At 36.7% G+C, this 25,774-nt stretch overlaps 37 non-coding genes across 37 annotated transcripts; all 37 read left to right on the top strand.

Moving 5' to 3' along the window:
• The first annotated feature begins 589 nt into the window (after nucleotides 1-589).
• On the top strand, nucleotides 590-671 carry TRNAS-GCU (transfer RNA serine (anticodon GCU)). The gene has a single exon. It is a non-coding gene; the product is annotated as a tRNA-Ser (tRNA).
• An 830-nt stretch (nucleotides 672-1,501) lies between these two features.
• TRNAS-GCU (transfer RNA serine (anticodon GCU)) lies at nucleotides 1,502-1,583 on the top strand. Its single transcript has one exon. It is a non-coding gene; the product is annotated as a tRNA-Ser (tRNA).
• Nucleotides 1,584-2,060: 477 nt separating this feature from the next.
• On the top strand, nucleotides 2,061-2,142 carry TRNAS-GCU (transfer RNA serine (anticodon GCU)). The gene has a single exon. It is a non-coding gene; the product is annotated as a tRNA-Ser (tRNA).
• Nucleotides 2,143-2,972: 830 nt separating this feature from the next.
• TRNAS-GCU (transfer RNA serine (anticodon GCU)) lies at nucleotides 2,973-3,054 on the top strand. The gene has a single exon. It is a non-coding gene; the product is annotated as a tRNA-Ser (tRNA).
• Nucleotides 3,055-3,531: 477 nt separating this feature from the next.
• On the top strand, nucleotides 3,532-3,613 carry TRNAS-GCU (transfer RNA serine (anticodon GCU)). Its single transcript has one exon. It is a non-coding gene; the product is annotated as a tRNA-Ser (tRNA).
• Nucleotides 3,614-4,443: 830 nt separating this feature from the next.
• On the top strand, nucleotides 4,444-4,525 carry TRNAS-GCU (transfer RNA serine (anticodon GCU)). The gene has a single exon. It is a non-coding gene; the product is annotated as a tRNA-Ser (tRNA).
• A 477-nt stretch (nucleotides 4,526-5,002) lies between these two features.
• On the top strand, nucleotides 5,003-5,084 carry TRNAS-GCU (transfer RNA serine (anticodon GCU)). The gene has a single exon. It is a non-coding gene; the product is annotated as a tRNA-Ser (tRNA).
• An 817-nt stretch (nucleotides 5,085-5,901) lies between these two features.
• On the top strand, nucleotides 5,902-5,983 carry TRNAS-GCU (transfer RNA serine (anticodon GCU)). The gene has a single exon. It is a non-coding gene; the product is annotated as a tRNA-Ser (tRNA).
• Nucleotides 5,984-6,460: 477 nt separating this feature from the next.
• On the top strand, nucleotides 6,461-6,542 carry TRNAS-GCU (transfer RNA serine (anticodon GCU)). Its single transcript has one exon. It is a non-coding gene; the product is annotated as a tRNA-Ser (tRNA).
• Nucleotides 6,543-6,812: 270 nt separating this feature from the next.
• On the top strand, nucleotides 6,813-6,894 carry TRNAS-GCU (transfer RNA serine (anticodon GCU)). Its single transcript has one exon. It is a non-coding gene; the product is annotated as a tRNA-Ser (tRNA).
• A 477-nt stretch (nucleotides 6,895-7,371) lies between these two features.
• On the top strand, nucleotides 7,372-7,453 carry TRNAS-GCU (transfer RNA serine (anticodon GCU)). Its single transcript has one exon. It is a non-coding gene; the product is annotated as a tRNA-Ser (tRNA).
• An 830-nt stretch (nucleotides 7,454-8,283) lies between these two features.
• TRNAS-GCU (transfer RNA serine (anticodon GCU)) lies at nucleotides 8,284-8,365 on the top strand. Its single transcript has one exon. It is a non-coding gene; the product is annotated as a tRNA-Ser (tRNA).
• A 1,066-nt stretch (nucleotides 8,366-9,431) lies between these two features.
• TRNAS-GCU (transfer RNA serine (anticodon GCU)) lies at nucleotides 9,432-9,513 on the top strand. Its single transcript has one exon. It is a non-coding gene; the product is annotated as a tRNA-Ser (tRNA).
• An 830-nt stretch (nucleotides 9,514-10,343) lies between these two features.
• On the top strand, nucleotides 10,344-10,425 carry TRNAS-GCU (transfer RNA serine (anticodon GCU)). Its single transcript has one exon. It is a non-coding gene; the product is annotated as a tRNA-Ser (tRNA).
• A 477-nt stretch (nucleotides 10,426-10,902) lies between these two features.
• Nucleotides 10,903-10,984, top strand: TRNAS-GCU (transfer RNA serine (anticodon GCU)). The gene has a single exon. It is a non-coding gene; the product is annotated as a tRNA-Ser (tRNA).
• Nucleotides 10,985-11,801: 817 nt separating this feature from the next.
• Nucleotides 11,802-11,883, top strand: TRNAS-GCU (transfer RNA serine (anticodon GCU)). The gene has a single exon. It is a non-coding gene; the product is annotated as a tRNA-Ser (tRNA).
• A 477-nt stretch (nucleotides 11,884-12,360) lies between these two features.
• Nucleotides 12,361-12,442, top strand: TRNAS-GCU (transfer RNA serine (anticodon GCU)). The gene has a single exon. It is a non-coding gene; the product is annotated as a tRNA-Ser (tRNA).
• Nucleotides 12,443-12,712: 270 nt separating this feature from the next.
• Nucleotides 12,713-12,794, top strand: TRNAS-GCU (transfer RNA serine (anticodon GCU)). The gene has a single exon. It is a non-coding gene; the product is annotated as a tRNA-Ser (tRNA).
• Nucleotides 12,795-13,271: 477 nt separating this feature from the next.
• On the top strand, nucleotides 13,272-13,353 carry TRNAS-GCU (transfer RNA serine (anticodon GCU)). Its single transcript has one exon. It is a non-coding gene; the product is annotated as a tRNA-Ser (tRNA).
• Nucleotides 13,354-14,183: 830 nt separating this feature from the next.
• Nucleotides 14,184-14,265, top strand: TRNAS-GCU (transfer RNA serine (anticodon GCU)). The gene has a single exon. It is a non-coding gene; the product is annotated as a tRNA-Ser (tRNA).
• Nucleotides 14,266-15,331: 1,066 nt separating this feature from the next.
• Nucleotides 15,332-15,413, top strand: TRNAS-GCU (transfer RNA serine (anticodon GCU)). Its single transcript has one exon. It is a non-coding gene; the product is annotated as a tRNA-Ser (tRNA).
• Nucleotides 15,414-16,243: 830 nt separating this feature from the next.
• TRNAS-GCU (transfer RNA serine (anticodon GCU)) lies at nucleotides 16,244-16,325 on the top strand. Its single transcript has one exon. It is a non-coding gene; the product is annotated as a tRNA-Ser (tRNA).
• Nucleotides 16,326-17,142: 817 nt separating this feature from the next.
• On the top strand, nucleotides 17,143-17,224 carry TRNAS-GCU (transfer RNA serine (anticodon GCU)). Its single transcript has one exon. It is a non-coding gene; the product is annotated as a tRNA-Ser (tRNA).
• A 1,066-nt stretch (nucleotides 17,225-18,290) lies between these two features.
• Nucleotides 18,291-18,371, top strand: TRNAS-GCU (transfer RNA serine (anticodon GCU)). Its single transcript has one exon. It is a non-coding gene; the product is annotated as a tRNA-Ser (tRNA).
• Nucleotides 18,372-19,085: 714 nt separating this feature from the next.
• TRNAS-GCU (transfer RNA serine (anticodon GCU)) lies at nucleotides 19,086-19,167 on the top strand. Its single transcript has one exon. It is a non-coding gene; the product is annotated as a tRNA-Ser (tRNA).
• Nucleotides 19,168-19,644: 477 nt separating this feature from the next.
• On the top strand, nucleotides 19,645-19,726 carry TRNAS-GCU (transfer RNA serine (anticodon GCU)). Its single transcript has one exon. It is a non-coding gene; the product is annotated as a tRNA-Ser (tRNA).
• Nucleotides 19,727-19,996: 270 nt separating this feature from the next.
• Nucleotides 19,997-20,078, top strand: TRNAS-GCU (transfer RNA serine (anticodon GCU)). The gene has a single exon. It is a non-coding gene; the product is annotated as a tRNA-Ser (tRNA).
• A 280-nt stretch (nucleotides 20,079-20,358) lies between these two features.
• TRNAS-GCU (transfer RNA serine (anticodon GCU)) lies at nucleotides 20,359-20,440 on the top strand. The gene has a single exon. It is a non-coding gene; the product is annotated as a tRNA-Ser (tRNA).
• A 270-nt stretch (nucleotides 20,441-20,710) lies between these two features.
• TRNAS-GCU (transfer RNA serine (anticodon GCU)) lies at nucleotides 20,711-20,792 on the top strand. The gene has a single exon. It is a non-coding gene; the product is annotated as a tRNA-Ser (tRNA).
• Nucleotides 20,793-21,072: 280 nt separating this feature from the next.
• On the top strand, nucleotides 21,073-21,154 carry TRNAS-GCU (transfer RNA serine (anticodon GCU)). Its single transcript has one exon. It is a non-coding gene; the product is annotated as a tRNA-Ser (tRNA).
• A 477-nt stretch (nucleotides 21,155-21,631) lies between these two features.
• Nucleotides 21,632-21,713, top strand: TRNAS-GCU (transfer RNA serine (anticodon GCU)). Its single transcript has one exon. It is a non-coding gene; the product is annotated as a tRNA-Ser (tRNA).
• Nucleotides 21,714-22,311: 598 nt separating this feature from the next.
• Nucleotides 22,312-22,393, top strand: TRNAS-GCU (transfer RNA serine (anticodon GCU)). Its single transcript has one exon. It is a non-coding gene; the product is annotated as a tRNA-Ser (tRNA).
• Nucleotides 22,394-23,210: 817 nt separating this feature from the next.
• On the top strand, nucleotides 23,211-23,292 carry TRNAS-GCU (transfer RNA serine (anticodon GCU)). The gene has a single exon. It is a non-coding gene; the product is annotated as a tRNA-Ser (tRNA).
• Nucleotides 23,293-23,769: 477 nt separating this feature from the next.
• TRNAS-GCU (transfer RNA serine (anticodon GCU)) lies at nucleotides 23,770-23,851 on the top strand. Its single transcript has one exon. It is a non-coding gene; the product is annotated as a tRNA-Ser (tRNA).
• A 270-nt stretch (nucleotides 23,852-24,121) lies between these two features.
• On the top strand, nucleotides 24,122-24,203 carry TRNAS-GCU (transfer RNA serine (anticodon GCU)). Its single transcript has one exon. It is a non-coding gene; the product is annotated as a tRNA-Ser (tRNA).
• Nucleotides 24,204-24,483: 280 nt separating this feature from the next.
• On the top strand, nucleotides 24,484-24,565 carry TRNAS-GCU (transfer RNA serine (anticodon GCU)). The gene has a single exon. It is a non-coding gene; the product is annotated as a tRNA-Ser (tRNA).
• Nucleotides 24,566-25,042: 477 nt separating this feature from the next.
• On the top strand, nucleotides 25,043-25,124 carry TRNAS-GCU (transfer RNA serine (anticodon GCU)). Its single transcript has one exon. It is a non-coding gene; the product is annotated as a tRNA-Ser (tRNA).
• Nucleotides 25,125-25,774: the final 650 nt, after the last annotated feature.

Below are 25,774 nucleotides of genomic sequence, written 5' to 3'. Positions count from 1 at the left end.
AGAAAGCCGGGATTGGGAAATAGCAGATAGACGAGCTGGTCGAGATGGTTAAGGTTATGGACTGCTAATCCATTATGCTCAGCACGCATGGGTTCAAATCCCATCCTCGTCGGTTTAATTTACGTTGTCTGGACATGCTACTTTTGCGAAGAATGCTTGAATCCAACACTTGAAGCTTACACATCACTGTAAAAAAATACTTTAAATTAAGAAATCAATTTCAAGATCAGAAAAAGATGCCGATTGAAGCTTAAACAAAAATATCAAGATATAAACCAGTAAAGTCAAGATTATGAACAAGATGCCATTTGAAGACAACACAAACATTTCAAGAATATACCAGTCAAATCAGGAATTCTACTTCAAGATCATGAACATAATACTCAGTCTTACAATTGGATCTAAAAGTGTTTTCATTTTACAAAATCTTTTATTATTAAGTAAATAAAGTCTAGAACATTCTCTAGGTATTTGTTAAACTTATATGGGCTGCTGATAGTTAAGACAATACAATCCACAGAGGTTTAAATTATTGACTTTTAAATGCCACAAGTGGTGTCGGATTGCTGGGTGCATTGTCAACATGGAGGACGAGGTGGCCGAGTGGTTAAGGCGATGGACTGCTAATCCATTGTGCTCTGCACGCATGGGTTCAAATCCCATCCTCGTCAGCTTGATATCTTTTTGGAGCTGATATTTTTGTCAAGATCTTAAATTCTTGTCAATCATGTTATAAAGTCTTTCTTTAAATAACAGACATGCACAGCACACTTTTAGTGTAACTCTAGCATTGCTTTTACAGTAGCAGTCGTGCTATTGGCCAGATTTGACTTGCCATCAAGCCTTTGATAGTGATGAGAACACAGTCCAAATGCTAGAAATAGTTGACTTTAAAGTAGGAAAAGTGGTGTCAGAAAGCCGGGATTGGGAGATAGCAGAAAGACGAGCTGGCCGAGATGGTTAAGGTTATGGACTGCTAATCCATTATGCTCAGCACGCATGGGTTCAAATCCCATCCTCGGCGGTTTAATTTACGTTGTCTGGACATGCTACTTTTGCGAAGAATGCTTGAAGCCAACACTTGAAGCTTACACATCACTGTAAAAAAATACTTTAAATTAAGAAATCTATTTTAAGATCAGAAAAAGATGCTGATTGAAGCTTAAACAAAAATATCAAGATATAAACCAGTAAAGTCAAGATTATGAACAAGATGCCATTTGAAGACAACACAAAAATTTCAGGAATATACCAGTCAAATCAGGAATTCTACTTCAAGATCATGAACAAAATACTCTGTCTTACAATTGGATCTGAAAGGGTTTTCATTTTACAAAATCTTTTATTATTAAGTAAATAAAGTCTAGAACATTCTCTAGGTATTTGTTAAACTTATATGGGCTGCTGATAGTTAAGACAATACAATCCACAGATGTTTAAATTATTGACTTTTAAATGCCACAAGTGGTGTCGGATTGCTGGGTGCATTGTCAACATGGAGGACGAGGTGGCCGAGTGGTTAAGGCGATGGACTGCTAATCCATTGTGCTCTGCATGCATGGGTTCAAATCCCATCCTCGTCGGTTTAATATACGTTGTCTGGGCATGCTACTTTTGCGAAGAATGCTTGAAGCCAACACTTGAAGCTTACACATCACTGTAAAAAAATACTTTAAATTAAGAAATCTATTTCAAGATCAGAAAAAGATGCCGATTGAAGCTTAAACAAAAATATCAAGATATAAACCAGTAAAGTCAAGATTATGAACAAGATGCCATTTGAAGACAACACAAACATTTCAAGAATATACCAGTCAAATCAGGAATTCTACTTCAAGATCATGAACATAATACTCATTCTTACAATTGGATCTGAAAGTGTTTTCATTTTACAAAATCTTTTATTATTAAGTAAATAAAGTCTAGAACATTCTCTAGGTATTTGTTAAACTTATATGGGCTGCTGATAGTTAAGACAATACAATCCACAGAGGTTTAAATTATTGACTTTTAAATGCCACAAGTGGTGTCGGATTGCTGGGTGCATTGTCAACATGGAGGACGAGTTGGCCGAGTGGTTAAGGCGATGGACTGCTAATCCATTGTGCTCTGCACGCATGGGTTCAAATCCCATCCTCGTCAGCTTGATATCTTTTTGGAGCTGATATTTTTGTCAAGATCTTAAATTCTTGTCAATCATGTTATAAAGTCTTTCTTTAAATAACAGACATGCACAGCACACTTTTAGTGTAACTCTAGCATTGCTTTTACAGTAGCAGTCGTGCTATTGGCCAGATTTGACTTGCCATCAAGCCTTTGATAGTGATGAGAACACAGTCCAAATGCTAGAAATAGTTGACTTTAAAGTAGGAAAAGTGGTGTCAGAAAGCCGGGATTGGGAGATAGCAGAAAGACGAGCTGGCCGAGATGGTTAAGGTTATGGACTGCTAATCCATTATGCTCAGCACGCATGGGTTCAAATCCCATCCTCGGCGGTTTAATTTACGTTGTCTGGACATGCTACTTTTGCGAAGAATGCTTGAAGCCAACACTTGAAGCTTACACATCACTGTAAAAAAATACTTTAAATTAAGAAATCTATTTTAAGATCAGAAAAAGATGCTGATTGAAGCTTAAACAAAAATATCAAGATATAAACCAGTAAAGTCAAGATTATGAACAAGATGCCATTTGAAGACAACACAAAAATTTCAGGAATATACCAGTCAAATCAGGAATTCTACTTCAAGATCATGAACAAAATACTCTGTCTTACAATTGGATCTGAAAGGGTTTTCATTTTACAAAATCTTTTATTATTAAGTAAATAAAGTCTAGAACATTCTCTAGGTATTTGTTAAACTTATATGGGCTGCTGATAGTTAAGACAATACAATCCACAGATGTTTAAATTATTGACTTTTAAATGCCACAAGTGGTGTCGGATTGCTGGGTGCATTGTCAACATGGAGGACGAGGTGGCCGAGTGGTTAAGGCGATGGACTGCTAATCCATTGTGCTCTGCATGCATGGGTTCAAATCCCATCCTCGTCGGTTTAATATACGTTGTCTGGGCATGCTACTTTTGCGAAGAATGCTTGAAGCCAACACTTGAAGCTTACACATCACTGTAAAAAAATACTTTAAATTAAGAAATCTATTTCAAGATCAGAAAAAGATGCCGATTGAAGCTTAAACAAAAATATCAAGATATAAACCAGTAAAGTCAAGATTATGAACAAGATGCCATTTGAAGACAACACAAACATTTCAAGAATATACCAGTCAAATCAGGAATTCTACTTCAAGATCATGAACATAATACTCATTCTTACAATTGGATCTGAAAGTGTTTTCATTTTACAAAATCTTTTATTATTAAGTAAATAAAGTCTAGAACATTCTCTAGGTATTTGTTAAACTTATATGGGCTGCTGATAGTTAAGACAATACAATCCACAGAGGTTTAAATTATTGACTTTTAAATGCCACAAGTGGTGTCGGATTGCTGGGTGCATTGTCAACATGGAGGACGAGTTGGCCGAGTGGTTAAGGCGATGGACTGCTAATCCATTGTGCTCTGCACGCATGGGTTCAAATCCCATCCTCGTCAGCTTGATATCTTTTTGGAGCTGATATTTTTGTCAAGATCTTAAATTCTTGTCAATCATGTTATAAAGTCTTTCTTTAAATAACAGACATGCACAGCACACTTTTAGTGTAACTCTAGCATTGCTTTTACAGTAGCAGTCGTGCTATTGGCCAGATTTGACTTGCCATCAAGCCTTTGATAGTGATGAGAACACAGTCCAAATGCTAGAAATAGTTGACTTTAAAGTAGGAAAAGTGGTGTCAGAAAGCCGGGATTGGGAGATAGCAGAAAGACGAGCTGGCCGAGATGGTTAAGGTTATGGACTGCTAATCCATTATGCTCAGCACGCATGGGTTCAAATCCCATCCTCGGCGGTTTAATTTACGTTGTCTGGACATGCTACTTTTGCGAAGAATGCTTGAAGCCAACACTTGAAGCTTACACATCACTGTAAAAAAATACTTTAAATTAAGAAATCTATTTTAAGATCAGAAAAAGATGCTGATTGAAGCTTAAACAAAAATATCAAGATATAAACCAGTAAAGTCAAGATTATGAACAAGATGCCATTTGAAGACAACACAAAAATTTCAGGAATATACCAGTCAAATCAGGAATTCTACTTCAAGATCATGAACAAAATACTCTGTCTTACAATTGGATCTGAAAGGGTTTTCATTTTACAAAATCTTTTATTATTAAGTAAATAAAGTCTAGAACATTCTCTAGGTATTTGTTAAACTTATATGGGCTGCTGATAGTTAAGACAATACAATCCACAGATGTTTAAATTATTGACTTTTAAATGCCACAAGTGGTGTCGGATTGCTGGGTGCATTGTCAACATGGAGGACGAGGTGGCCGAGTGGTTAAGGCGATGGACTGCTAATCCATTGTGCTCTGCATGCATGGGTTCAAATCCCATCCTCGTCGGTTTAATATACGTTGTCTGGGCATGCTACTTTTGCGAAGAATGCTTGAAGCCAACACTTGAAGCTTACACATCACTGTAAAAAAATACTTTAAATTAAGAAATCTATTTCAAGATCAGAAAAAGATGCCGATTGAAGCTTAAACAAAAATATCAAGATATAAACCAGTAAAGTCAAGATTATGAACAAGATGCCATTTGAAGACAACACAAACATTTCAAGAATATACCAGTCAAATCAGGAATTCTACTTCAAGATCATGAACATAATACTCATTCTTACAATTGGATCTGAAAGGGTTTTCATTTTACAAAATCATTTATTATTAAGTAAATAAAGTCTAGAACATTCTCTAGGTATTTTTTAAACTTATATGGACTGCTGATAGTTTAGACAATACAATCCACAGAGGTTTAAATTATTGACTTTTAAATGCCACAAGTGGTGTCGGATTGCTGGGTGCATTGTCAACATGGAGGACGAGGTGGCCGAGTGGTTAAGGCGATGGACTGCTAATCCATTGTGCTCTGCACGCATGGGTTCAAATCCCATCCTCGTCGGCTTGATATCTTTTTGGAGCTGATATTTTTGTCAAGATCTTAAATTCCTGTCAATCATGTTATAAAGTCTTTCTTTAAATAACAGACATGCACAGCACACTTTTAGTGTAACTCTAGCATTGCTTTTACAGTAGCAGTCGTGCTATTGGCCAGATGTGACTTGCCATCAAGCCTTTGATAGTGATGAGAACACAGTCCAAATGCTAGAAATAGTTGACTTTAAAGTAGGAAAAGTGGTGTCAGAAAGCCGGGATTGGGAGATAGCAGAAAGACGAGCTGGCCGAGATGGTTAAGGTTATGGACTGCTAATCCATTATGCTCAGCACGCATGGGTTCAAATCCCATCCTCGTCGGTTTAATCTACGTTGTCTGGACATGCTACTTTTGCGAAGAATGCTTGAAGCTTACACATCACTGTAAAAAAATACTTTAAATTAAGAAATCTATTTTAAGATCAGAAAAAGATGCTGATTGAAGCTTAAACAAAAATATCAAGATATAAACCAGTAAAGTCAAGATTATGAACAAGATGCCATTTGAAGACAACACAAAAATTTCAAGAATATACCAGTCAAATCAGGAATTCTACTTCAAGATCATGAACAAAATACTCTGTCTTACAATTGGATCTGAAAGGGTTTTCATTTTACAAAATCTTTTATTATTAAGTAAATAAAGTCTAGAACATTCTCTAGGTATTTGTTAAACTTATATGGGCTGCTGATAGGTAAGACAATACAATCCACAGAGGTTTAAATTATTGACTTTTAAATGCCACAAGTGGGGTCGGATTGCTGGGTGCATTGTCAACATGGAGGACGAGGTGGCCGAGTGGTTAAGGCGATGGACTGCTAATCCATTGTGCTCTGCACGCATGGGTTCAAATCCCATCCTCGTCGGTTTAATTTACGTTGTCTGGACATGCTACTTTTGCGAAGAATGCTTGAAGCCAACACTTGAAGCTTACACATCACTGTAAAAAAATACTTTAAATTAAGAAATCTATTTTAAGATCAGAAAAAGATGCTGATTGAAGCTAAAACAAAAATATCAAGATATAAACCAGTAAAGTCAAGATTATGAACAAGATGCCATTTGAAGACAACACAAAAATTTCAAGAATATACCAGTCAAATCAGGAATACTACTTCAAGATCATGAACAAAATACTCTGTCTTACAATTGGATCTGAAAGGGTTTTCATTTTACAAAATCTTTTATTATTAAGTAAATAAAGTCTAGAACATTCTCTAGGTATTTGTTAAACTTATATGGGCTGCTGATAGTTTAGACAATACAATCCACAGAGGTTTAAATTATTGACTTTTAAATTCCACAAGTGGTGTCGGATTGCTGGGTGCATTGTCAACATGGAAGACGAGGTGGCCGAGTGGTTAAGGCGATGGACTGCTAATCCATTGTGCTCTGCACGCATGGGTTCAAATCCCATCCTCGTCGGCTTGATATCTTTTTGGAGCTGATATTTTTGTCAAGATCTTAAATTCCTGTCAATCATGTTATAAAGTCTTTCTTTAAATAACAGACATGCACAGCACACTTTTAGTGTAACTCTAGCATTGCTTTTACAGTAGCAGTCGTGCTATTGGCCAGATGTGACTTGCCATCAAGCCTTTGATAGTGATGAGAACACAGTCCAAACGCTAGAAATAGTTGACTTTAAAGTAGGAAAAGTGGTGTCAGAAAGCCGGGATTGGGAGATAGCAGAAAGACGAGCTGGCCGAGAGGTTAAGGTTATGGACTGCTAATCCATTGTGCTCAGCACGCATGGGTTCAAATCCCATCCTCGTCGGTTTAATTTACGTTGTCTGGACATGCTACTTTTGCGAAGAATGCTTGAAGCCAACACTTGAAGCTTACACATCACTGTAAAAAAATACTTTAAATTAAGAAATCTATTTCAAGATCAGAAAAAGATGCCGATTGAAGCTTAAACAAAAATATCAAGATATAAACCAGTAAAGTCAAGATTATGAACAAGATGCCATTTGAAGACAACACAAAAATTTCAAGAATATACCAGTCAAATCAGGAATTCTACTTCAAGATCATGAACATAATACTCAGTCTTACAATTGGATCTGAAAGTGTTTTCATTTTACAAAATCATTTATTATTAAGTAAATAAAGTCTAGAACATTCTCTAGGTATTTGTTAAACTTATATGGGCTGCTGATAGTTTAGACAATACAATCCACAGAGGTTTAAATTATTGACTTTTAAATGCCACAAGTGGTGTCGGATTGCTGGGTGTATTGTCAACATGGAGGACGAGGTGGCCGAGTGGTTAAGGCGATGGACTGCTAATCCATTGTGCTCTGCACGCATGGGTTCAAATCCCATCCTCGTCGGCTTGATATTTTTTTGGAGATGATATTTTTGTCAAGATCGTAAATTCCTGTCAGTCATGTTATAAAGTCTTTCTTTAAATAACAGACATGCACAGCACACTTTTAGTGTAACTCTAGCATTGCTTTTACAGTAGCAGTCGTGCTATTGGCCAGATGTGACTTGCCACCAAGCCTTTGATAGTGATGAGAACACAGTCCAAATGCTAGAAATAGTTGACTTTAAAGTAGGAAAAGTGGTGTCAGAAAGCCGGGATTGGGAGATAGCAGAAAGACGAGCTGGCCGAGATGGTTAAGGTTATGGACTGCTAATCCATTATGCTCAGCACGCATGGGTTCAAATCCCATCCTCGTCGGTTTAATTTACGTTGTCTGGACATGCTACTTTTGCGAAGAATGCTTGAAGCCAACACTTGAAGCTTACACATCACTGTAAAAAAATACTTTAAATTAAGAAATCTATTTCAAGATCAGAAAAAGATGCCGATTGAAGCTTAAACAAAAATATCAAGATATAAACCAGTAAAGTCAAGATTATGAACAAGATGCCATTTGAAGACAACACAAAAATTTCAAGAATATACCAGTCAAATCAGGAATTCTACTTCAAGATCATGAACATAATACTCAGTCTTACAATTGGATCTGAAAGTGTTTTAATTTTACAAAATCATTTATTATTAAGTAAATAAAGTCTAGAACATTCTCTAGGTATTTGTTAAACTTATATGGGCTGCTGATAGTTTAGACAATACAATCCACAGAGGTTTAAATTATTGACTTTTAAATGCCACAAGTGGTGTCGGATTGCTGGGTGTATTGTCAACATGGAGGACGAGGTGGCCGAGTGGTTAAGGCGATGGACTGCTAATCCATTGTGCTCTGCACGCATGAGTTCAAATCCCATCCTCGTCGGCTTGATATTTTTTTGGAGATGATATTTTTGTCAAGATCGTAAATTCCTGTCAGTCATGTTATAAAGTCTTTCTTTAAATAACAGACATGCACAGCACACTTTTAGTGTAACTCTAGCATTGCTTTTACAGTAGCAGTCGTGCTATTGGCCAGATGTGACTTGCCATCAAGCCTTTGATAGTGATGAGAACACAGTTCAAATGCTAGAAATAGTTGACTTTAAAGTAGGAAAAGTGGTGTCTGAAAGCCGGGATTGGGAGATAGCAGAAAGACGAGCTGGCCGAGATGGTTAAGGTTATGGACTGCTAATCCATTATGCTCAGCACGCATGGGTTCAAATCCCATCCTCGTCGGTTTAATTTACGTTGTCTGGACATGCTACTTTTGCGAAGAATGCTTGAAGCCAACACTTGAAGCTTACACATCACTGTAAAAAAATACTTTAAATTAAGAAATCTATTTCAAGATCAGAAAAAGATGCCGATTGAAGCTTAAACAAAAATATCAAGATATAAACCAGTAAAGTCAAGATTATGAACAAGATGCCATTTGAAGACAACACAAAAATTTCAAGAATATACCAGTCAAATCAGGAATTCTAATTCCTGAACATGCTACTTTTGCGCAGAATGCTTGAAGCCAACACTTGAAGCTTACACATCACTGTAAAAAAATACTATAAATTAAGAAATCTTTTTCAAGATCAGAAAAAGATAACGATTGAAGCTTAAACAAAAATAATAAGATATAAACCAGTAAAGTCAAGATTATGAACAAGATGCCATTTGAAGACAACACAAAAATTTCAAGAATATACCAGTCAAATCAGGAATTCTACTTCAAGATCATGAACAAAATACTCTGTCTTACAATTGGATCTGAAAGGGTTTTCATTTTACAAAATCATTTATTATTAAGTAAATAAAGTCTAGAACATTCTCTAGGTATTTGTTAAACTTATATGGGCTGCTGATAGTTTAGACAATACAATCCACAGAGGTTTAAATTATTGACTTTTAAATGCCACAAGTGGTGTCGGATTGCTGGGGGCATTGTCAACATGGAGGACGAGGTGGCCGAGTGGTTAAGGCGATGGACTGCTAATCCATTGTGCTCTGCACGCATGGGTTCAAATCCCATCCTCGTCGGTTCGATATCTTTTTGGAGCTGATATTTTTGTCAAGATCTTAAATTCTTGTCAATCATGTTATAAAGTCTTTCTTTAAATAACAGACATGCACAGCACACTTTTAGTGTAACTCTAGCATTGCATTTACAGTAGCAGTCGTGCTATTGGCCAGATGTGACTTGCCATCAAGCCTTTGATAGTGATGAGAACACAGTCCAAATGCTAGAAATAGTTGACTTTAAAGTAGGAAAAGTGGTGTCAGAAAGCCGGGATTGGGAGATAGCATAAAGACGAGCTGGCCGAGATGGTTAAGGTTATGGACTGCTAATCCATTATGCTCAGCACGCATGGGTTCAAATCTCATCCTCGTCGGTTTAATTTACGTTGTCTGGACATGCTACTTTTGCGAAGAATGCTTGAAGCCAACACTTGAAGCTTACACATCACTGTAAAAAAATACTTTAAATTAAGAAATCTATTTTAAGATCAGAAAAAGATGCTGATTGAAGCTTAAACAAAAATATCAAGATATAAACCAGTAAAGTCAAGATTATGAACAAGATGCCATTTGAAGACAACACAAAAATTTCAAGAATATACCAGTCAAATCAGGAATTCTACTTCAAGATCATGAACAAAATACTCTGTCTTACAATTGGATCTGAAAGGGTTTTCATTTTACAAAATCATTTATTATTAAGTAAATAAAGTCTAGAACATTCTCTAGGTATTTGTTAAACTTATATGGGCTGCTGATAGTTAAGACAATACAATCCACAGATGTTTAAATTATTGACTTTTAAATGCCACAAGTGGTGTCGGATTGCTGGGTGCATTGTCAACATGGAGGACGAGGTGGCCGAGTGGTTAAGGCGATGGACTGCTAATCCATTGTGCTCTGCATGCATGGGTTCAAATCCCATCCTCGTCGGTTTAATATACGTTGTCTGGGCATGCTACTTTTGCGAAGAATGCTTGAAGCCAACACTTGAAGCTTACACATCACTGTAAAAAAATACTTTAAATTAAGAAATCTATTTCAAGATCAGAAAAAGATGCCGATTGAAGCTTAAACAAAAATATCAAGATATAAACCAGTAAAGTCAAGATTATGAACAAGATGCCATTTGAAGACAACACAAACATTTCAAGAATATACCAGTCAAATCAGGAATTCTACTTCAAGATCATGAACATAATACTCATTCTTACAATTGGATCTGAAAGGGTTTTCATTTTACAAAATCATTTATTATTAAGTAAATAAAGTCTAGAACATTCTCTAGGTATTTTTTAAACTTATATGGACTGCTGATAGTTTAGACAATACAATCCACAGAGGTTTAAATTATTGACTTTTAAATGCCACAAGTGGTGTCGGATTGCTGGGTGCATTGTCAACATGGAGGACGAGGTGGCCGAGTGGTTAAGGCGATGGACTGCTAATCCATTGTGCTCTGCACGCATGGGTTCAAATCCCATCCTCGTCGGCTTGATATCTTTTTGGAGCTGATATTTTTGTCAAGATCTTAAATTCCTGTCAATCATGTTATAAAGTCTTTCTTTAAATAACAGACATGCACAGCACACTTTTAGTGTAACTCTAGCATTGCTTTTACAGTAGCAGTCGTGCTATTGGCCAGATGTGACTTGCCATCAAGCCTTTGATAGTGATGAGAACACAGTCCAAATGCTAGAAATAGTTGACTTTAAAGTAGGAAAAGTGGTGTCAGAAAGCCGGGATTGGGAGATAGCAGAAAGACGAGCTGGCCGAGATGGTTAAGGTTATGGACTGCTAATCCATTATGCTCAGCACGCATGGGTTCAAATCCCATCCTCGTCGGTTTAATCTACGTTGTCTGGACATGCTACTTTTGCGAAGAATGCTTGAAGCTTACACATCACTGTAAAAAAATACTTTAAATTAAGAAATCTATTTTAAGATCAGAAAAAGATGCTGATTGAAGCTTAAACAAAAATATCAAGATATAAACCAGTAAAGTCAAGATTATGAACAAGATGCCATTTGAAGACAACACAAAAATTTCAAGAATATACCAGTCAAATCAGGAATTCTACTTCAAGATCATGAACAAAATACTCTGTCTTACAATTGGATCTGAAAGGGTTTTCATTTTACAAAATCTTTTATTATTAAGTAAATAAAGTCTAGAACATTCTCTAGGTATTTGTTAAACTTATATGGGCTGCTGATAGGTAAGACAATACAATCCACAGAGGTTTAAATTATTGACTTTTAAATGCCACAAGTGGGGTCGGATTGCTGGGTGCATTGTCAACATGGAGGACGAGGTGGCCGAGTGGTTAAGGCGATGGACTGCTAATCCATTGTGCTCTGCACGCATGGGTTCAAATCCCATCCTCGTCGGTTTAATTTACGTTGTCTGGACATGCTACTTTTGCGAAGAATGCTTGAAGCCAACACTTGAAGCTTACACATCACTGTAAAAAAATACTTTAAATTAAGAAATCTATTTTAAGATCAGAAAAAGATGCTGATTGAAGCTAAAACAAAAATATCAAGATATAAACCAGTAAAGTCAAGATTATGAACAAGATGCCATTTGAAGACAACACAAAAATTTCAAGAATATACCAGTCAAATCAGGAATACTACTTCAAGATCATGAACAAAATACTCTGTCTTACAATTGGATCTGAAAGGGTTTTCATTTTACAAAATCTTTTATTATTAAGTAAATAAAGTCTAGAACATTCTCTAGGTATTTGTTAAACTTATATGGGCTGCTGATAGTTTAGACAATACAATCCACAGAGGTTTAAATTATTGACTTTTAAATTCCACAAGTGGTGTCGGATTGCTGGGTGCATTGTCAACATGGAAGACGAGGTGGCCGAGTGGTTAAGGCGATGGACTGCTAATCCATTGTGCTCTGCACGCATGGGTTCAAATCCCATCCTCGTCGGCTTGATATCTTTTTGGAGCTGATATTTTTGTCAAGATCTTAAATTCCTGTCAATCATGTTATAAAGTCTTTCTTTAAATAACAGACATGCACAGCACACTTTTAGTGTAACTCTAGCATTGCTTTTACAGTAGCAGTCGTGCTATTGGCCAGATGTGACTTGCCATCAAGCCTTTGATAGTGATGAGAACACAGTCCAAACGCTAGAAATAGTTGACTTTAAAGTAGGAAAAGTGGTGTCAGAAAGCCGGGATTGGGAGATAGCAGAAAGACGAGCTGGCCGAGAGGTTAAGGTTATGGACTGCTAATCCATTGTGCTCAGCACGCATGGGTTCAAATCCCATCCTCGTCGGTTTAATTTACGTTGTCTGGACATGCTACTTTTGCGAAGAATGCTTGAAGCCAACACTTGAAGCTTACACATCACTGTAAAAAAATACTTTAAATTAAGAAATCTATTTCAAGATCAGAAAAAGATGCCGATTGAAGCTTAAACAAAAATATCAAGATATAAACCAGTAAAGTCAAGATTATGAACAAGATGCCATTTGAAGACAACACAAAAATTTCAAGAATATACCAGTCAAATCAGGAATTCTACTTCAAGATCATGAACATAATACTCAGTCTTACAATTGGATCTGAAAGTGTTTTCATTTTACAAAATCATTTATTATTAAGTAAATAAAGTCTAGAACATTCTCTAGGTATTTGTTAAACTTATATGGGCTGCTGATAGTTTAGACAATACAATCCACAGAGGTTTAAATTATTGACTTTTAAATGCCACAAGTGGTGTCGGATTGCTGGGTGTATTGTCAACATGGAGGACGAGGTGGCCGAGTGGTTAAGGCGATGGACTGCTAATCCATTGTGCTCTGCACGCATGGGTTCAAATCCCATCCTCGTCGGCTTGATATTTTTTTGGAGATGATATTTTTGTCAAGATCGTAAATTCCTGTCAGTCATGTTATAAAGTCTTTCTTTAAATAACAGACATGCACAGCACACTTTTAGTGTAACTCTAGCATTGCTTTTACAGTAGCAGTCGTGCTATTGGCCAGATGTGACTTGCCACCAAGCCTTTGATAGTGATGAGAACACAGTCCAAATGCTAGAAATAGTTGACTTTAAAGTAGGAAAAGTGGTGTCAGAAAGCCGGGATTGGGAGATAGCAGAAAGACGAGCTGGCCGAGATGGTTAAGGTTATGGACTGCTAATCCATTATGCTCAGCACGCATGGGTTCAAATCCCATCCTCGTCGGTTTAATTTACGTTGTCTGGACATGCTACTTTTGCGAAGAATGCTTGAAGCCAACACTTGAAGCTTACACATCACTGTAAAAAAATACTTTAAATTAAGAAATCTATTTCAAGATCAGAAAAAGATGCCGATTGAAGCTTAAACAAAAATATCAAGATATAAACCAGTAAAGTCAAGATTATGAACAAGATGCCATTTGAAGACAACACAAAAATTTCAAGAATATACCAGTCAAATCAGGAATTCTACTTCAAGATCATGAACATAATACTCAGTCTTACAATTGGATCTGAAAGTGTTTTAATTTTACAAAATCATTTATTATTAAGTAAATAAAGTCTAGAACATTCTCTAGGTATTTGTTAAACTTATATGGGCTGCTGATAGTTTAGACAATACAATCCACAGAGGTTTAAATTATTGACTTTTAAATGCCACAAGTGGTGTCGGATTGCTGGGTGTATTGTCAACATGGAGGACGAGGTGGCCGAGTGGTTAAGGCGATGGACTGCTAATCCATTGTGCTCTGCACGCATGAGTTCAAATCCCATCCTCGTCGGCTTGATATTTTTTTGGAGATGATATTTTTGTCAAGATCGTAAATTCCTGTCAGTCATGTTATAAAGTCTTTCTTTAAATAACAGACATGCACAGCACACTTTTAGTGTAACTCTAGCATTGCTTTTACAGTAGCAGTCGTGCTATTGGCCAGATGTGACTTGCCATCAAGCCTTTGATAGTGATGAGAACACAGTTCAAATGCTAGAAATAGTTGACTTTAAAGTAGGAAAAGTGGTGTCTGAAAGCCGGGATTGGGAGATAGCAGAAAGACGAGCTGGCCGAGATGGTTAAGGTTATGGACTGCTAATCCATTATGCTCAGCACGCATGGGTTCAAATCCCATCCTCGTCGGTTTAATTTACGTTGTCTGGACATGCTACTTTTGCGAAGAATGCTTGAAGCCAACACTTGAAGCTTACACATCACTGTAAAAAAATACTTTAAATTAAGAAATCTATTTCAAGATCAGAAAAAGATGCCGATTGAAGCTTAAACAAAAATATCAAGATATAAACCAGTAAAGTCAAGATTATGAACAAGATGCCATTTGAAGACAACACAAAAATTTCAAGAATATACCAGTCAAATCAGGAATTCTAATTCCTGAACATGCTACTTTTGCGCAGAATGCTTGAAGCCAACACTTGAAGCTTACACATCACTGTAAAAAAATACTATAAATTAAGAAATCTTTTTCAAGATCAGAAAAAGATAACGATTGAAGCTTAAACAAAAATAATAAGATATAAACCAGTAAAGTCAAGATTATGAACAAGATGCCATTTGAAGACAACACAAAAATTTCAAGAATATACCAGTCAAATCAGGAATTCTACTTCAAGATCATGAACAAAATACTCTGTCTTACAATTGGATCTGAAAGGGTTTTCATTTTACAAAATCATTTATTATTAAGTAAATAAAGTCTAGAACATTCTCTAGGTATTTGTTAAACTTATATGGGCTGCTGATAGTTTAGACAATACAATCCACAGAGGTTTAAATTATTGACTTTTAAATGCCACAAGTGGTGTCGGATTGCTGGGGGCATTGTCAACATGGAGGACGAGGTGGCCGAGTGGTTAAGGCGATGGACTGCTAATCCATTGTGCTCTGCACGCATGGGTTCAAATCCCATCCTCGTCGGTTCGATATCTTTTTGGAGCTGATATTTTTGTCAAGATCTTAAATTCTTGTCAATCATGTTATAAAGTCTTTCTTTAAATAACAGACATGCACAGCACACTTTTAGTGTAACTCTAGCATTGCATTTACAGTAGCAGTCGTGCTATTGGCCAGATGTGACTTGCCATCAAGCCTTTGATAGTGATGAGAACACAGTCCAAATGCTAGAAATAGTTGACTTTAAAGTAGGAAAAGTGGTGTCAGAAAGCCGGGATTGGGAGATAGCATAAAGACGAGCTGGCCGAGATGGTTAAGGTTATGGACTGCTAATCCATTATGCTCAGCACGCATGGGTTCAAATCTCATCCTCGTCGGTTTAATTTACGTTGTCTGGACATGCTACTTTTGCGAAGAATGCTTGAAGCCAACACTTGAAGCTTACACATCACTGTAAAAAAATACTTTAAATTAAGAAATCTATTTTAAGATCAGAAAAAGATGCTGATTGAAGCTTAAACAAAAATATCAAGATATAAACCAGTAAAGTCAAGATTATGAACAAGATGCCATTTGAAGACAACACAAAAATTTCAAGAATATACCAGTCAAATCAGGAATTCTACTTCAAGATCATGAACAAAATACTCTGTCTTACAATTGGATCTGAAAGGGTTTTCATTTTACAAAATCATTTATTATTAAGTAAATAAAGTCTAGAACATTCTCTAGGTATTTTTTAAACTTATATGGGCTGCTGATAGTTTAGACAATACAATCCACAGAGGTTTAAATTATTGACTTTTAAATGCCACAAGTGGTGTCGGATTGCTGGGTGCATTGTCAACATGGAGGACGAGGTGGCCGAGTGGTTAAGGCGATGGACTGCTAATCCATTGTGCTCTGCACGCATGGGTTCAAATCCCATCCTCGTCGGCTTGATATCTTTTTGGAGCTGATATTTTTGTCAAGATCTTAAATTCCTGTCAATCATGTTATAAAGTCTTTCTTTAAAAAACAGACATGCACAGCACACTTTTAGTGTAACTCTAGCATTGCTTTTACAGTAGCAGTCGTGCTATTGGCCAGATGTGACTTGCCATCAAGCCTTTGATAGTGATGAGAACACAGTCCAAATGCTAGAAATAGTTGACTTTAAAGTAGGAAAAGTGGTGTCAGAAAGCCGGGATTGGGAGATAGCAGAAAGACGAGCTGGCCGAGATGGTTAAGGTTATGGACTGCTAATCCATTATGCTCAGCACGCATGGGTTCAAATCCCATCCTCGTCGGTTTAATCTACGTTGTCTGGACATGCTACTTTTGCGAAGAATGCTTGAAGCTTACACATCACTGTAAAAAAATACTTTAAATTAAGAAATCTATTTTAAGATCAGAAAAAGATGCTGATTGAAGCTTAAACAAAAATATCAAGATATAAACCAGTAAAGTCAAGATTATGAACAAGATGCCATTTGAAGACAACACAAAAATTTCAAGAATATACCAGTCAAATCAGGAATTCTACTTCAAGATCATGAACATAATAATCAGTCTTACAATTGGATCTGAAAGTGTTTTCATTTTACAAAATAATTTATTATTAAGTAAATAAAGTCTAGAACATTCTCTAGGTATTTGTTAAACTTATATGGGCTGCTGATAGTTTAGACAATACAATCCACAGAGGTTTAAATTATTGACTTTTAAATGCCACAAGTGGTGTCGGATTGCTGGGTGTATTGTCAACATGGAGGACGAGGTGGCCGAGTGGTTAAGGCGATGGACTGCTAATCCATTGTGCTCTGCACGCATGGGTTCAAATCCCATCCTCGTCGGCTTGATATTTTTTTGGAGATGATATTTTTGTCAAGATCGTAAATTCCTGTCAATCATGTTATAAAGTCTTTCTTTAAATAACAGACATGCACAGCACACTTTTAGTGTAACTCTAGCATTGCTTTTACAGTAGCAGTCATGCTATTGGCCAGATGTGACTTGCCATCAAGCCTTTGATAGTGATGAGAACACAGTCCAAATGCTAGAAATAGTTGACTTTAAAGTAGGAAAAGTGGTGTCAGAAAGCCGGGATTGGGAGATAGCAGAAAGACGAGCTGGCCGAGATGGTTAAGGTTATGGACTGCTAATCCATTATGCTCAGCACGCATGGGTTCAAATCCCATCCTCGTCGGTTTAATTTACGTTGTCTGGACATGCTACTTTTGCGAAGAATGCTTGAAGCCAACACTTGAAGCTTACACATCACTGTAAAAAAATACTTTAAATTAAGAAATCTATTTCAAGATCAGAAAAAGATGCCGATTGAAGCTTAAACAAAAATATCAAGATATAAACCAGTAAAGTCAAGATTATGAACAAGATGCCATTTGAAGACAACACAAAAATTTCAAGAATATACCAGTCAAATCAGGAATTCTACTTCCTGGACATGCTACTTTTGCGCAGAATGCTTGAAGCCAACACTTGAAGCTTACACATCACTGTAAAAAAATACTATAAATTAAGAAATCTTTTTCAAGATCAGAAAAAGATAACGATTGAAGCTTAAACAAAAATAATAAGATATAAACCAGTAAAGTCAAGATTATGAACAAGATGCCATTTGAAGACAACACAAAAATTTCAAGAATATACCAGTCAAATCAGGAATTCTACTTCAAGATCATGAACAAAATACTCAGTCTTACAATTGGATCTGAAAGGGTTTTCATTTTACAAAATCATTTATTATTAAGTAAATAAAGTCTAGAACATTCTCTAGGTATTTGTTAAACTTATATGGGCTGCTGATAGTTAAGACAATACAATCCACAGAGGTTTAAATTATTGACTTTTAAATGCCAAAAGTGGTGTCGGATTGCTGGGTGCATTGTCAACATGGAGGACGAGGTGGCCGAGTGGTTAGGCGATGGACTGCTAATCCATTGTGCTCTGCACGCATGGGTTCAAATGCCATCCTCGTCGGTTTAATTAACGTTGTCTGGACATGCTACTTTTGCGAAGAATGCTTGAAGCCAACACTTGAAGCTTACACATCACTGTAAAAAAAATACTTTAAATTAAGAAATCTATTTTAAGATCAGAAAAAGATGCTGATTGAAGCTAAAACAAAAATATCAAGATATAAACCAGTAAAGTCAAGATTATGAACAAGATGCCATTTGAAGACAACACAAAAATTTCAAGAATATACCAGTCAAATCAGGAATTCTACTTCCTGGACATGCTACTTTTGCGAAGAATGCTTGAAGCCAACACTTGAAGCTTACACATCACTGTAAAAAAATACTATAAATTAAGAAATCTTTTTCAAGATCAGAAAAAGATAACGATTGAAGCTTAAACAAAAATAACAAGATATAAACCAGTAAAGTCAAGATTATGAACAAGATGCCATTTGAAGACAACACAAAAATTTTAAGAATATACCAGTCAAATCAGGAATTCTACTTCAAGATCATGAACAAAATACTCTGTCTTACAATTGGATCTGAAAGGGTTTTCATTTTACAAAATCATTTATTATTAAGTAAATAAAGTCTAGAACATTCTCTAGGTATTTGTTAAACTTATATGGGCTGCTGATAGTTTAGACAATACAATCCACAGAGGTTTAAATTATTGACTTTTAAATGCCACAAGTGGTGTCGGATTGCTGGGTGCATTGTCAACATGGAGGACGAGGTGGCCGAGTGGTTAAGGCGATGGACTGCTAATCCATTGTGCTCTGCACGCATGGGTTCAAATCCCATCCTCGTCGGTTTAATTTACGTTGTCTGGACATGCTACTTTTGCGAAGAATGCTTGAAGCCAACACTTGAAGCTTACACATCACTGTAAAAAAATACTTTAAATTAAGAAATCTATTTTAAGATCAGAAAAAGATGCTGATTGAAGCTAAAACAAAAATATCAAGATATAAACCAGTAAAGTCAAGATTATGAACAAGATGCCATTTGAAGACAACACAAAAATTTCAAGAATATACCAGTCAAATCAGGAATTCTACTTCAAGATCATGAACAAAATACTCTGTCTTACAATTGGATCTGAATGGGTTTTCATTTTACAAAATCTTTTATTATTAAGTAAATAAAGTCTAGAACATTCTCTAGGTATTTGTTAAACTTATATGGGCTGCTGATAGTTTAGACAATACAATCCACAGAGGTTTAAATTATTGACTTTTAAATTCCACAAGTGGTGTCGGATTGCTGGGTGCATTGTCGACATGGAGGACGAGGTGGCCGAGTGGTTAAGGCGATGGACTGCTAATCCATTGTGCTCTGCACGCATGGGTTCAAATCCCATCCTCGTCGGCTTGATATCTTTTTGGAGCTGATATTTTTGTCAAGATCTTAAATTCCTGTCAATCATGTTATAAAGTCTTTCTTTAAATAACAGACATGCACAGCACACTTTTAGTGTAACTCTAGCATTGCTTTTACAGTAGCAGTCGTGCTATTGGCCAGATGTGACTTGCCATCAAGCCTTTGATAGTGATGAGAACACAGTCCAAACGCTAGAAATAGTTGACTTTAAAGTAGAAAAAGTGGTGTCAGAAAGCCGGGATTGGGAGATAGCAGAAAGACGAGCTGGCCGAGAGGTTAAGGTTATGGACTGCTAATCCATTGTGCTCAGCACGCATGGGTTCAAATCCCGTCCTCGTCGGTATAATTTACGTTGTCTGGACATGCTACTTTTGCGAAGAATGCTTGAAGCCAACACTTGAAGCTTACACATCACTGTCTTACAATTGGATCTGAAAGGGTTTTTATTTTTACAAAATCTTTTATTATTAAGTAAATAAAGTCTAGAACATTCTCTAGGTATTTGTTAAACTTATATGGGCTGCTGATAGGTAAGACAATACAATCCACAGAGGTTTAAATTATTGACTTTTAAATGCCACAAGTGGTGTCGGATTGCTGGGTGTATTGTCAACATGGAGGACGAGGTGGCCGAGTGGTTAAGGCGATGGACTGCTAATCCATTGTGCTCTGCACGCATGGGTTCAAATCCCATCCTCGTCGGCTTGATATCTTTTTGGAGCTGATATTTTTGTCAAGATCTTAAATTCCTGTCAATCATGTTATAAAGTCTTTCTTTAAATAACAGACATGCACAGCACACTTTTAGTGTAACTCTAGCATTGCTTTTACAGTAGCAGTCGTGCTATTGGCCAGATGTGACTTGCCATCAAGCCTTTGATAGTGATGAGAACACAGTCCAAACGCTAGAAATAGTTGACTTTAAAGTAGAAAAAGTGGTGTCAGAAAGCCGGGATTGGGAGATAGCAGAAAGACGAGCTGGCCGAGAGGTTAAGGTTATGGACTGCTAATCCATTGTGCTCAGCACGCATGGGTTCAAATCCCGTCCTCGTCGGTATAATTTACGTTGTCTGGACATGCTACTTTTGCGAAGAATGCTTGAAGCCAACACTTGAAGCTTACACATCACTGTCTTACAATTGGATCTGAAAGGGTTTTTATTTTTACAAAATCTTTTATTATTAAGTAAATAAAGTCTAGAACATTCTCTAGGTATTTGTTAAACTTATATGGGCTGCTGATAGGTAAGACAATACAATCCACAGAGGTTTAAATTATTGACTTTTAAATGCCACAAGTGGTGTCGGATTGCTGGGTGTATTGTCAACATGGAGGACGAGGTGGCCGAGTGGTTAAGGCGATGGACTGCTAATCCATTGTGCTCTGCACGCATGGGTTCAAATCCCATCCTCGTCGGTTTAATTTACGTTGTCTGGACATGCTACTTTTGCGAAGAATGCTTGAAGCCAACACTTGAAGCTTACACATCACTGTAAAAAAATACTTTAAATTAAGAAATCTATTTCAAGATCAGAAAAAGATGCCGATTGAAGCTTAAACAAAAATATCAAGATATAAACCAGTAAAGTCAAGATTATGAACAAGATGCCATTTGAAGACAACACAAAAATTTCAAGAATATACCAGTCAAATCAGGAATTCTACTTCAAGATCATGAACAAAATACTCTGTCTTACAATTGGATCTGAAAGGGTTTTCATTTTACAAAATCATTTATTATTAAGTAAATAAAGTCTAGAACATTCTCTAGGTATTTGTTAAACTTATATGGGCTGCTGATAGTTTAGACAATACAATCCACAGAGGTTTAAATTATTGACTTTTAAATGCCACAAGTGATGTCGGATTGCTGGGTGCATTGTCAACATGAAGGTCGAGGTGGCCGAGTGGTTAAGGCGATGGACTGCTAATCCATTGTGCTCTGCACGCATGGGTTCAAATCCCATCCTTGTCGGCTTAATATCTTTTTGGAGCTGATATTTTTGTCAAGATCTTAAATTCCTGTCAATCATGTTATAAGGTCTTTCTTTAAATAACAGACATGCACAGCACACTTTTAGTGTAACTCTAGCATTGCTTTTACAGTAGCAGTCGTGCTATTGGCCAGATGTGACTTGCCATCAAGCCTTTGATAGTGATGAGAACACAGTCCAAATGCTAGAAATAGTTGACTTTAAAGTAGGAAAAGTGGTGTCAGAAAGCCGGGATTGGGAGATAGCAGAAAGACGAGCTGGCCGAGATGGTTAAGGTTATGGACTGCTAATCCATTATGCTCAGCACGCATGGGTTCAAATCCCATCCTCGTCGGTTTAATCTACGTTGTCTGGACATGCTACTTTTGCGAAGAATGCTTGAAGCTTACACATCACTGTAAAAAAATACTTTAAATTAAGAAATCTATTTTAAGATCAGAAAAAGATGCCGATTGAAGCTTAAACAAAAATAACAAGATATAAACCAGTAAAGTCAAGATTATGAACAAGATGCCATTTGAAGACAACACAAAAATTTCAAGAATATACCAGTCAAATCAGGAATTCGTCAACATGGAGGACGAGGTGGCCGAGTGGTTAAGGCGATGAACTGCTAATCCATTGTGCTCTGCACGCATGGGTTCAAATCCCATCCTCGTCGGCTTGATATCTTTTTGGAGCTGATATTTTTGTCAAGATCTTAAATTCCTGTCAATCATGTTATAAAGTCTTTCTTTAAATAACAGACATGCACAGCACACTTTTAGTGTAACTCTAGCATTGCTTTTACAGTAGCAGTCGTGCTATTGGCCAGATGTGACTTGCCATCAAGCCTTTGATAGTGATGAGAACACAGTCCAAATGCTAGAAATAGTTGACTTTAAAGTAGGAAAAGTGGTGTCAGAAAGCCAGGATTGGGAGATAGCAGAAAGACGAGCTGGCCGAGATGGTTAAGGTTATGGACTGCTAATCCATTATGCTCAGCACGCATGGGTTCAAATCCCATCCTCGTCGGTTTAATCTACGTTGTCTGGACATGCTACTTTTGCGAAGAATGCTTGAAGCTTACACATCACTGTAAAAAAATACTTTAAATTAAGAAATCTATTTTAAGATCAGAAAAAGATGCTGATTGAAGCTTAAACAAAAATATCAAGATATAAACCAGTAAAGTCAAGATTATGAACAAGATGCCATTTGAAGACAACACAAAAATTTCAAGAATATACCAGTCAAATCAGGAATTCTACTTCAAGATCATGAACAAAATACTCTGTCTTACAATTGGATCTGAAAGGGTTTTCATTTTACAAAATCTTTTATTATTAAGTAAATAAAGTCTAGAACATTCTCTAGGTATTTGTTAAACTTATATGGGCTGCTGATAGGTAAGACAATACAATCCACAGAGGTTTAAATTATTGACTTTTAAATGCCACAAGTGGTGTCGGATTGCTGGGTGCATTGTCAACATGGAGGACGAGGTGGCCGAGTGGTTAAGGCGATGGACTGCTAATCCATTGTGCTCTGCACGCATGGGTTCAAATCCCATCCTCGTCGGTTTAATTTACGTTGTCTGGACATGCTACTTTTGCGAAGAATGCTTGAAGCCAACACTTGAAGCTTACACATCACTGTAAAAAAATACTTTAAATTAAGAAATCTATTTTAAGATCAGAAAAAGATGCTGATTGAAGCTAAAACAAAAATATCAAGATATAAACCAGTAAAGTCAAGATTATGAACAAGATGCCATTTGAAGACAACACAAAAATTTCAAGAATATACCAGTCAAATCAGGAATTCTACTTCAAGATCATGAACAAAATACTCTGTCTTACAATTGGATCTGAATGGGTTTTCATTTTACAAAATCTTTTATTATTAAGTAAATAAAGTCTAGAACATTCTCTAGGTATTTGTTAAACTTATATGGGCTGCTGATAGTTTAGACAATACAATCCACAGAGGTTTAAATTATTGACTTTTAAATTCCACAAGTGGTGTCGGATTGCTGGGTGCATTGTCGACATGGAGGACGAGGTGGCCGAGTGGTTAAGGCGATGGACTGCTAATCCATTGTGCTCTGCACGCATGGGTTCAAATCCCATCCTCGTCGGCTTGATATATTTTTGGAGCTGATATTTTTGTCAAGATCTTAAATTCCTGTCAATCATGTTATAAAGTCTTTCTTTAAATAACAGACATGCACAGCACACTTTTAGTGTAACTCTAGCATTGCTTTTACAGTAGCAGTCGTGCTATTGGCCAGATGTGACTTGCCATCAAGCCTTTGATAGTGATGAGAACACAGTCCAAACGCTAGAAATAGTTGACTTTAAAGTAGAAAAAGTGGTGTCAGAAAGCCGGGATTGGGAGACAGCAGAAAGACGAGCTGGCCGAGAGGTTAAGGTTATGGACTGCTAATCCATTGTGCTCAGCACGCATGGGTTCAAATCCCGTCCTCGTCGGTATAATTTACGTTGTCTGGACATGCTACTTTTGCGAAGAATGCTTGAAGCCAACACTTGAAGCTTACACATCACTGTCTTACAATTGGATCTGAAAGGGTTTTCATTTTTACAAAATCTTTTATTATTAAGTAAATAAAGTCTAGAACATTCTCTAGGTATTTGTTAAACTTATATGGGCTGCTGATAGGTAAGACAATACAATCCACAGAGGTTTAAATTATTGACTTTTAAATGCCACAAGTGGTGTCGGATTGCTGGGTGTATTGTCAACATGGAGGACGAGGTGGCCGAGTGGTTAAGGCGATGGACTGCTAATCCATTGTGCTCTGCACGCATGGGTTCAAATCCCATCCTCGTCGGTTTAATTTACGTTGTCTGGACATGCTACTTTTGCGAAGAATGCTTGAAGCCAACACTTGAAGCTTACACATCACTGTAAAAAAATACTTTAAATTAAGAAATCTATTTCAAGATCAGAAAAAGATGCCGATTGAAGCTTAAACAAAAATATCAAGATATAAACCAGTAAAGTCAAGATTATGAACAAGATGCCATTTGAAGACAACACAAAAATTTCAAGAATATACCAGTCAAATCAGGAATTCTACTTCAAGATCATGAACAAAATACTCTGTCTTACAATTGGATCTGAAAGGGTTTTCATTTTACAAAATCATTTATTATTAAGTAAATAAAGTCTAGAACATTCTCTAGGTATTTGTTAAACTTATATGGGCTGCTGATAGTTTAGACAATACAATCCACAGAGGTTTAAATTATTGACTTTTAAATGCCACAAGTGATGTCGGATTGCTGGGTGCATTGTCAACATGAAGGTCGAGGTGGCCGAGTGGTTAAGGCGATGGACTGCTAATCCATTGTGCTCTGCACGCATGGGTTCAAATCCCATCCTTGTCGGCTTAATATCTTTTTGGAGCTGATATTTTTGTCAAGATCTTAAATTCCTGTCAATCATGTTATAAGGTCTTTCTTTAAATAACAGACATGCACAGCACACTTTTAGTGTAACTCTAGCATTGCTTTTACAGTAGCAGTCGTGCTATTGGCCAGATGTGACTTGCCATCAAGCCTTTGATAGTGATGAGAACACAGTCCAAATGCTAGAAATAGTTGACTTTAAAGTAGGAAAAGTGGTGTCAGAAAGCCGGGATTGGGAGATAGCAGAAAGACGAGCTGGCCGAGATGGTTAAGGTTATGGACTGCTAATCCATTATGCTCAGCACGCATGGGTTCAAATCCCATCCTCGTCGGTTTAATCTACGTTGTCTGGACATGCTACTTTTGCGAAGAATGCTTGAAGCTTACACATCACTGTAAAAAAATACTTTAATTTAAGAAATCTATTTTAAGATCAGAAAAAGATGCTGATTGAAGCTTAAACAAAAATATCAAGATATAAACCAGTAAAGTCAAGATTATGAACAAGATGCCATTTGAAGACAACACAAAAATTTCAAGAATATACCAGTCAAATCAGGAATTCTACTTCAAGATCATGAACATAATAATCAGTCTTACAATTGGATCTGAAAGTGTTTTCATTTTAC

The sequence above is a fragment of the Crinia signifera genome, chromosome 11 (genome assembly GCF_055691185.1).
Source record: "Crinia signifera chromosome 11, ASM5569118v1, whole genome shotgun sequence".
NCBI lineage: Eukaryota > Metazoa > Chordata > Amphibia > Anura > Myobatrachidae > Crinia > Crinia signifera.
The sequence above is the reverse complement of the archived record's forward strand: the minus strand, read 5'-3'. Positions and strand labels throughout refer to the sequence as shown.